Below are 9,529 nucleotides of genomic sequence, written 5' to 3' on the forward strand. Positions count from 1 at the left end.
ACAAATATTAAGTGTTGATTGACCTGGCTGGCTCAGGTCTGGTGGCAGAGTTCTCAGGTCACACCTGATCAATTTCAGGGCCTCTGACATGACATAACGACTGCTTTTAGTAAGCCTGGACTGACAGCTTAACTTACCCATTATATTCGAAACACGGGAGTGTTCCGAGAAAAATATTTTGGCCGGCCGGGGTTTGAACCCGGGACGTATGGTATGTAAATAACAGTACATTTTCAAGTGCTTAAAGCTCTAAAATGCGATTTTTATAATCGTAGTTTTGATAGTATATTGTAACTCTACCGTGATTTTAAATGTTCGGTTTGATAAAATCAAATTACCAATTGCACTCACGCCTATGTTAAATCGGAGTTGTTCTTTGTGTAAGAAAATTGAGTCATGTTGTCTCTGAAATTAGTTTCATAGTCAATACAGTGATGATTAGGTGAAATGATTTATTAATAAGAGTCAATATTCATTAATACTTGAAATACTCGTGTGAATTTTATTTTCAATTATACAGGCTTAGCTCGGATTAGTGGTAAGATAAATTTCATCCTTGATTGAATCAAGGTCTATAGAAAGAGGTCTGGACACGCGGCCATTTCTATGCTTGTTGAAAAGTTTGTTTATGCCTACTTGCTGTTAGCTTGAGCCAATGAACAGCTTACGTGTTATTAGTATAAAGAATATGGTCTGGTGTAATATTATAGTATCTATAGTGTAGTATATTTTGATATAATGACGAATTACGTAATAGACATATTGAGTCTCGCTCCAAAATTAACATTGGTGTTATGACCTCTATCTTGATTGAATATATATAATATATAGTATAATATATATAATACTAAATAATATACTGTATATAATAATAGTATAGGGGTGTTTCAGAAGTAGTGTCGAACATTTTAGGGTATTGTTCCTGGATGATAGGAGACTACAAATGTCGTATTTGAAGTGTCCAAAACTCAGCGATTATCCTTATAGCTGCCATTTTGCTTTTTTCACTTGGAATTTTTATCTCAAGAACGAAATGTATTGATCTGAAATTTGGCATGAATATTTATGCTATAAAAACTCAACTTAAAAAAAAAACAAAAATAAAAATTTTCTATGTAAATTTTCAAAATGGTGGCCATTTAAAAATGTTTATGGCAAATTTCACAAAAACCGTTCACTTTACAGAGAATTTACAAGAGAAAAAGTTAGTAAATTTTATCAAGATTTCAAGGATACCTTATTTATTAAGATTGATCGAAGAATAACAGATAAATTAATTCTTTTCGTTCTGCATGCATGACCACTTATCACCATTTAGACATCAATATTAAATTGTTAATTCCAATTGTATTTAAGATGAAGCTTTGAAACTCGGTATGGCTCCATATGGCCATCCAACTGATTTTACAAAGTTTTTAAGATGATCTTGTTTGTTCATGGTCATGCATGCAGTACGAAAAAAATAATTTCTCTGTTATTCTTCAACCAATCTTGATAAATAAGGAATCCTTGAAATCTTGATAAAATTTTCCAAATTTTCGTCTCTTGTAAACTTTCTGTAAAGTGAACGGTTTTCGTGAAATTTGCCATCAAAAATTAAAAATGACCGCCATTTTGAAAATTTACATCGAACATTTTTTATTGTACTTTTAAAAGTTGAGTTTTCATAGCATAAATATTTATGCCAAATTTCAGATCAATACAACATTTCGTTCTTGAGATAAAAATTCCAAGTGAAAAAAACAAAATGGCAGCTATAAGGATAATCGCTGAGTTTTGGTCACTTCAAATTCGACATTTGTAGTCTCCTAACATCCAGGAACAATACCCTAAAATGTTCGACACTACTTCCGAAAAACTGTATATTATATAACTTATACAAGGATCAATTATTATCATTAATATGAAGATGGCCATCTGCCATTAAGGGCCGTTTGCACAGTGTAAGTTTAAGCTAAAGCTTAAACCAAATCCGGATTTTTTTTTGTTTAAACTAAAATTCCGTTTGCACAGTATCAGTTTAAACTCTGCATCGAGATTAAACTCTGGGAAAGTTTAAACCTTCAAAGCAGGAGGTTTAAACCAAATAATTTGAATTAACTGGACATCTGTAAGATTTGATGGGGAAACAGCTAACAGTAAATTATTTGTCGACGGTTGTTTTTAATGCTTCTTTAGACGATAATAATTATTTAGATTATAGTGAATCATTGATAGAATTGACAGGAATTGATAGAAGTTTTTAATGCGATTGATAAAGATGACTGCGAAAAAATTTTTAAACTAAGAAAAATTGGGCAAAAACGAATGATTTAAATTTCTGGGATGATAGAGAATTTTCTTAACGGTTTTGCTTGAGTAAAGCAACTGTCAATCCAGTATTTGATTAAATGAACCACTTGTTAGAAAATAAGACAATTTTTAACAGTGGTCTTTGATTAGGAAACATATTTTTAATAACACATATCTGAGATATTTTGCTTTCGAGAGATTTCTAATAAACGAGGAAGACCGTAGTAGATTTAAGCGTAACAAAACCTTTTTTTTTAAAAACATTCTAAAATATATTTTTTGGTGCCTACTAAATATAATTTTGCATCTAATAGTAATATAGCATTTCATCATCTTTTGAAGAATTTCTTGATCGCTTTTCACTTTTATTACCGTACAGCTTACAACTCTGTGGATTTTGAACATAGTAGCTACATAACCTCAATTTACTGATGGTTTGTGAACAAATAACAAATTTCCTGTAAAAGTCAGCTTGCCTGATATTATAAACGATGACATTCTATTACCAACTTTACCCCAAACTAGTTTAACTTAAACTGGATTAGTAAGTGCACTGAGAAAACCGATTCAAGTTTAAACTTTCAGATTAACTTAAACTCGATTAACTTAATCGAGTTCAGCAATCTATACTTTGCAAACGGCCATATATGCTTATAATTTTTTTTCTATCCATAGAAAACTCTTGAGAGAATCCTACTTTTCTTATCTTTCTTTTTCTTTTGTACTATATTTGAACCTTTTCTGTTTTCATGATTTTAACTGGCTGTGGATCCTCAATTCTTCTTATAGCCCGTATGTACAAATCTATCATTTCTTCTATTTCTGTATTTGTTTTATCTCAACTAGAATAAGGCTGCATGATGATGATATTGATGTAGGATCTTAAGGTGCGTACAGATATACGCGCCGCGAACATGAGCAATTCACTTTTAAAAGTGAATTGCTCATGTTCGCGGTGCGTAAATCTGTACGCACCTTTTTATTTTAAAATAAGACTCTCCTAATTCACTTCATAAGCTTCCGTTTATTTTTGTTGAGATAACATTATTATTTGAGCCCATTTTAATGACTACTTTGAATTTTTACTTTTTCCAGATGTTTTATTTCAACGAATACTATTTTAAACACATGATAATGAAATCACGTATGTTATTGTATTTACCATGAATTAGAGTTCAACCACACTGGATGCTTCCAAGAGGTCAATCAGGATCAAATTAGCTATAACGTTCCTATCAAGACTAGTCTTTATAAGAGTTTTATTTGGGAGGCTAATTCAATTTCATTTAATAATAAGTCTTGTCATAAATGAAAGGCAAAATAATCTATAACTAAGATAGCCACTCTGTATCATATAATAATATTACTTCCCACACTCTTAAAAATCGATACATAAATTTATTGTAAAAAAGTTGATTATCGAGTACCTTTTGTAAATAAAGCATCATATTATTGTGATACATGACATTTTTCTGTTTTTTTTTTACTGTGTGTGTGTGTGTACACGATATCTCATCTCCCAATTAACGGAATAACTTGAAATTTGGAACTTAAGGTTTTTACACTATAATGAACCGACCCGAACAATTTCGATCAAATGCAATTCAAGATGGCGGCTAAAATGGCGAAAATGTTGTCAAAAACAGGGTTTTTCGCGATTTTCTCGAAAACGCCTTCAACGATTTTGATCAAATTCATACCTTAAAAAGTCATTGATAAGCTCTATCAACTGCCACAAGTCCCATATCTGTAATAATTTCAGGAGCTCCGCCCCATCTATGCAAAGTTTGATTCCAGATTCCCAATTATCAGGCTTCAGTTACAATTTAAACAAAAAATTTCAAAAGGAAAAGATTGAGCATAAAAATCTCTACAATTATTGTCGAGTAGCATTTTCACCTAAAATTGAAAATAAGCTTGAAATTCGAGAAAATAAGACTATTCAATTGCAAACTGTTGGCAACTGTTGATTCTATTAAATAATTCACTATGAAGAGATAGCAGTGTGTCTGCAGCGCTATTGTCCTGTCACCAGCTGGCTCAGATCTTTGTTTATAAGTAGACTTATGATGCGCGTGAACACTAGCGTTAGGTGATGAATTTTCATAACGGCAAGGAAAGTTGTGTGAGTGCGCCACACCAGATTTTTTTTCTATACCGCTCTATTAAAGAGGATCAAATATAGTTTGAAAGCTGGTCTATTGTTGCCTTATTTATTTCAAATATTCTTTATTACTTACGTACTTACAAAGCGCTACAGCCCTGTGTAGACCTTGGCCTCGACAATTCGTCTCCAATCATCTCGCTGACATGCCCATCTCTTCCAATTTCTCACTTCCAAGTACACTAAATCTTTCTCCACATCCTGAAGCTAGCATGTTCTACGGCGGCCTCTTTTTCTTTTTCCTTCCATTCTTCCAGCAAGCATTTGTCTCTGCATCCTACTCTCAATATTTTGATGTGCAATGGGTCTATCTGGACCTAACACAAAATAAAAACAATCAATCAATCTCCTCCATTCTCTGCTCATGGTCTTCTTCTTCTTTTGGTTCCTATCCGTTCCAGATGTTGGCAACCATTCTGGCTATGATGTCCTAACCAACTGATTGGTGTAGACTTTATGTACAGCACTATACTGCTTTCCCTGTAGAATGGTGTTGATTTCAGCATTGGTTCTTATTCGCCATTCACCTTCCTCACATATCGGACCTCAAATTCTCCTTTATTTTTTTCAAAAATCCATAATGCGTTTGTGTTTTGAGAGCTAATAACGGGAGCTTCACAACCATAAGTCACAACAGGTCTTATCAGTGTTCGATACATTTTCATTTAAAAATGAAATGTGAAATGAAAATATTCTTTTTTAGCATCATATTTCATTGTGCATATCATTCTGTTGAACTGTCAATTTTGTATGACCTTGATCTGAGACTCATACGACTCCAGTAGACTGAATTCATTAATCAATTATTGTATCTTTCTTTATTATTCTTTTACTCCTTAATTGAATTTGATGAATTATGTTTCCTACTACTGAATAATGTGAATAATAATTTTTACAGAATGGGAATGATGCAGACCTTGATGCTGATATACAGGGAAAATGGTGTGTTGAAGGGTCTCTATCGAGGAATGAGCATCAACTACATTCGCGCCATTCCAATGGTAGCTGTGTCGTTTTCCACCTATGAACTCATGAAACAAACTCTCAATCTTGATACTGGAATGAAGCTTTAGCGGTAATTATTCTTTCAAACTTTATGTTCTTTCCTTGTATAATTTCATTCATTTCCGCATTACTTCTCCTTTTTAAGATTTTTTTTTCATTTGATGTATTTCTCTTTGTTAACTAGCGTTCTTGATCATTTGACCTATAAGTTACTTCTGCAGAATTCAGTATGATGAATAGGTTAGTGAGACATAAAAATGTCTGAATTAAAAATCCAACAAAACGTTATAACAGAAGTAAAGGTAATTGATACATTATTAGAAAAACTTGATGTTGAATTATTTTCAATTATTCTAATTCGATCTAATGTTATTGACCAATGACAACTTGTAGCTTCCAAGTAAACAAGTAGTTATCCACTTCAATTATATAATTTTTTTCAATTGAATAATTTTTTTTTCATTCTCAGCATTTCCGTTCGACTGTTGATTTCAAGATTATTTTCAATTTCTAATGTTATTCATTGTTTCTTATATTTTAGGTAAAAGTTCTAACAATATGCAGCCTTTTGTGATCATCTTATATTTCGACACAGATCATTCCAGTCGGGAGGATAATCAAAACTAAGTATTATTAACACATATGTACTTAAAGGAGCTTAGACCATTATTGTAATCTTGTAAGACAAGTTTAATGTATATTAGCTCAATGCTTGTCTTCATAATTGTGTATCGATTGTTCTGTGATAGCAGACTGGAGATTGGGAGAAGTCGTTGTTGCAACAAACAAATAATTTACTGTAGAATAATTTATCAATTAAATACTCTAAATGACTGTCCTGTACAATTTACATAATAATAATAATAATAACAGGTTTAATAGTTCATTATGGTATCATTGTGTTTAATCATTCAATTAGTGTCGTCTGCATAATATTTGCATCATTAAGTATTCGAGCTCTTGGATCTTCAGTACCTTACAGTTGGTGAAAATAATTTCCTCTAAAAGATACATCCTTTTTCGACTGCTTATATAAATGTCTAGTACATTTGCCGTAGTCATTTGTTTTGCTTGTAAACTCAGCAACAACTTAAGTTGAAAACTTTGTTGTTTCTTCAGTTACAAAAATTGAAAATATATATTTCTAGTAAGAATAAAAAGCCTTCAAAAGGCGACTGTACTTGGAATTATTCGTAAATTTAGTACGTTAGGCCATTGTTAGAGAGTACATAAGAATATTTCCTAAAGCCTGTCTTATTATGCTGAAGCAAATATAAATATATTATATTTCCCTTATTCTACGTAAATATATTGCAAGAGTAATAATTTTTCAAACAAAACTATTGTTCAAAGCATGTTTTATTGTGTTGGAACTGTTTAAATTATATTATCCCCAAAAATTTTACGTTGATGTATTGTTATGATATAATATTTATATTTTTATAATATGATTAAAACTATTGCTTGAAGCCCTTTCATTATGTAGATTGTAGAATGTTTTGTGTTTTATTTTGTAACTTAGCTAAAGTTATTCGTCTATGTGTGATGAACAACTCATCATTTCACCGTGTTTTTAAACTTCGTTTTGTCTAGAACGTAGGAATTATTTTAAAAATTATGAGTCTAAAAATCGCTTCCTGATGGCTCGGAATCCACCTCAAGCTGTAGACCAACTCAACTTCATCATCTGTCTCATTACCCACGCACAAGCCTAGAACTCAAGTGGGCATCACCCTCAGCAAAAAAACATTAGATTGACAGCTGTGATCCCGTGCTTTTAGCTAAATCCTTACCTTGAAGTTCTAATTCGATTTCATTCTGAATGATGATCCATTACAGTCACCTTTCCTTAGTAGTAGACCCACATCTAGTTGAAAAATTGTTGTGAACTACGGAATAGATGCTAAAATGTAAAATGAACTGCAGTATTCAGTTTGGTTGTGTGAGATACAATAGTATAAATGATTCGTCTAGTAAAGTTACTTAAATTTTATTTTGAGATTAACTCAATAACGCTCATTAGATGTGTTTGCAAGTATTCTATTGTGGTTTCATGTTTGTACCGTCGTTCGGCTGTGGAATCTGTCATTCAGTACAAGTTTCATGTTCGTTTTCTGTGGATTCAGCGAGTGTTGTGTTGAAAGCATGCTTGGACAAAGGCCCAGCTTGATACATGAATCACCCGTCCATACAACTTTATTCTCCCTAATTAGTGTTTGCTACTGTACAATGTATTCATTCTGTATTTATATTTATTTATTCACATATTGAATACAGTAGTTTGAGAGAAGTCGGTAGAAGAATCTTTTGCTTAAAACTGTTGCTTTTTCAAGATTTTAGTAATCAGTTAAAAGTAATACTGGTGATTGATTCAACCGAATAATATTATTTAAGGAGTAATATAAATTAATCATATTTTCATACGTTAAACTTGATGAATGAAAATCGTCAGCTCTGTACCTGAACACTAGAGTGGCGAGCTCTCAGTACTACAGTTGGACAGGTGACCGTTTTTAGGTCATCACCAATAAATTTCAATTACTGTGTGTGTTTTTGAAATCACTTCCCTGTGGCTCGGAACATACCTTCAGGTTCTTACAAGGTTCTAATTGTAGGCTCTTATATCTTTAATCGTGATTATTATAATTTCTCTTTCATTACCCACGAATCAGCTTATCGTAAATAGTTGAGAAAAATATATTATTGTAGTAATTGAATAGAATATTAGTACATCCTTTCTTATAAATTGATTACTGCATGTTGACTAAGTAAAGTATAAAACTATAAGCGAGACTTGATGATTATTGTGCACCACTTCATAAATAAAATTATTATTACTCTAGAAGATCACTGAACTAACCAGTACCATTATTTGCATAACTTGGTCAATTATTATAGTGTACTCATCATGGAAATAAATTGATTCTTTTCCAAACAGACTCAAATCAAATCATTATTCAACTCTTATGTTTATTAATGTATCATATCAGTGCCTTCCTGAAACTATCTTAATTTACCTTCTCAAGATTGTATTGTTGTTCATGATATTCATGAATCTTGTATACAATGTATATTAACTATATATTTATAGTTGTGTAAGCAATTAAAATGTGTATAATTCGAGTTTGTTGTTGAGAAGCTATTGCTATTTTTCTATTAATACTTCTATAGTGTATCAATATTTTTCTGTCTGTAGTAGTCACTTGAACTGATGGACATATTCATAAAGAATTGTTAATAATAATCTGAGCCAAATAAAATTTGGCTGCGAGGCAACGAATGCATGCTTGGCTAACGTTCTTAACAATCGTTTATAATAAAGGCGCTAAATTTATCCGATTTCCTTTATCTGCCGTTTTAATTTTAGAAATGAATATTCTTGTGCTTTTCTTTATTGTTTTATTCTCATATTGGAGAAACAAAAGATTCAATATAAAATCGTTATTATTTTTTTGTAATGTATATTCTTCATCGACGAAATATCTTAATATTTTATTACGACCTGATTATTTTTCGCTGTCTTTTTTCCTGTTTAAATCAAAATAAGGTTCTTTTAATTTGTAGATATCATTCCCGTTTTGATATTATTCAGAGTTTGTATAAAGACACCTTTATATTTTGTCTCTGTTATTCAATGATTTATTAAGCTCAAAGCATTCGATTACTTAGAAAAGTATGTATTAAATTTTAATAATAGTTTACTCTTAACAGCACGAAACAATGGTCGCCTACAAACGTGCGTTTTTCACCCAAGTTCTTTATTAGTCAATTTCAATTAAATTGTACGTAATGTAAAACTGTTTTTTTTACATTTTAATAAAAGTTTAAAAATACTACTGTATTTGCTATTTTCCTTAACCAAGCACATCACTGTCTGAAAAAACCTCTAGAAAGGTTTTTTAAATTTCAAAAAAAAAATTATTTTATTGTACAAGTAGGACTACAATATCACTGTGATAAAATAATCACTTATCAGTTTAGCGACCAGTAAGTTATATAACCTATATAATAGTACCTATATTGATTACGTGATAATTTGTAGTGGCATATTGGTCGTTTTCGGTTGAA

General features: G+C 31.4%; 1 non-coding gene across 3 annotated transcripts; it reads left to right on the forward strand.

Moving 5' to 3' along the window:
- LOC111047017 lies at positions 1–9,294 on the forward strand. 3 transcript variants are annotated; one of them, XR_005572177.1, is made up of 4 exons: positions 1–211; positions 3,082–3,084; positions 5,355–5,531; positions 6,003–9,294. It is a non-coding gene; the product is annotated as an uncharacterized LOC111047017 (transcript). The 3 variants fall into 3 exon arrangements; XR_005572178.1 differs by lacking the exon at positions 3,082–3,084; XR_005572176.1 differs by lacking the exon at positions 1–211 and having other exon boundaries at positions 2,885–3,084.
- Positions 9,295–9,529: the final 235 nt, after the last annotated feature.

This window comes from Nilaparvata lugens, chromosome 1 (assembly GCF_014356525.2).
Source record: "Nilaparvata lugens isolate BPH chromosome 1, ASM1435652v1, whole genome shotgun sequence".
NCBI classification, from domain to species: domain Eukaryota; kingdom Metazoa; phylum Arthropoda; class Insecta; order Hemiptera; family Delphacidae; genus Nilaparvata; species Nilaparvata lugens.